Source organism: Centrocercus urophasianus, unplaced genomic scaffold (assembly GCF_019232065.1).
Source record: "Centrocercus urophasianus isolate 14NV4802_14NV808 unplaced genomic scaffold, USGS_Curo_1.0 seq_1014, whole genome shotgun sequence".
NCBI lineage: Eukaryota > Metazoa > Chordata > Aves > Galliformes > Phasianidae > Centrocercus > Centrocercus urophasianus.
The window spans coordinates 36651-37403 of record NW_024884159.1 but is presented as its reverse complement, the minus strand read 5'-3'; the positions used below and the strand labels follow the sequence as shown (position 1 = coordinate 37403).

Genomic DNA, 753 nt, shown 5'->3' with positions numbered 1-753 from the left:
GGTGCTGGGGAGGCAGGATGCAGGCCCTGAATGCAAATCCCAGAGTGGGGAATGTGGCGTTTGGCTCCCAGGTTTCTGTTTGCTTGGGCCCTTCTGCGTTGTGATCCCAACCTCCCTGAACTCTTCCCTGTGTTATTTCTTTTCTTTTTATGTGCTTAAGAAGCTGTTTATGGCGTTCTGTTGACCTCTGACTCCATTTGCTGCCTTTGGTTGAGGGCTGCAGCAACTTCCCACTGGAGGAAGGAATCCTTACCTTGCTCAGGGTCGTTGGCACGCTGCTCTGTATGGCAAATGGGGGAGCAAGGAATTGGAACTCGATACGAAAGAGGCTCTGTGTGCTTATTTAAAGCACTGAGTGTTGTTGCCTCTGCTTTCTTTCCTTTGGCTGGCTTGTTGTCACACCTGAAGGCTTTGATCACCGCCCCTGCAAGCTGTCAGCCTGTGTGATAAGCACTGACCAAAGGTGCTGCCTTTCTCGAGGGGCTGTGCTCTCACCCTCTGTTTGAATCACAGCTCTGTGCTTTGCCTTTGCCTCTCTTGCCTCTAGAGATAATCTCTTCCACTCAAACCTGATCGAACATTGCAGTTATTTAGGGGAGGGGGGGCCCTGTTGAGGGTGCACCGAGGAATTAGGCTTCCTAGCATCGAACGCACGGTGTAATATCCCAAAGTAGGGCCGTGTTCAATGTGTTGTGTCACACAGCAGCACAGAGCTGGTGGTGGTGAGCTGGTGGTGGTGAGCTGGTGGTGGTG

At 52.2% G+C, this 753-nt stretch overlaps 1 protein-coding gene across 1 annotated transcript in view; it reads left to right on the top strand.

Moving 5' to 3' along the window:
* The window catches only part of GNA11 (G protein subunit alpha 11), a 10569-nt gene that overhangs the window by 4748 nt on the left and 5068 nt on the right, over positions 1 to 753 (top strand). The gene's annotated exons all lie outside the window — the stretch shown is intronic.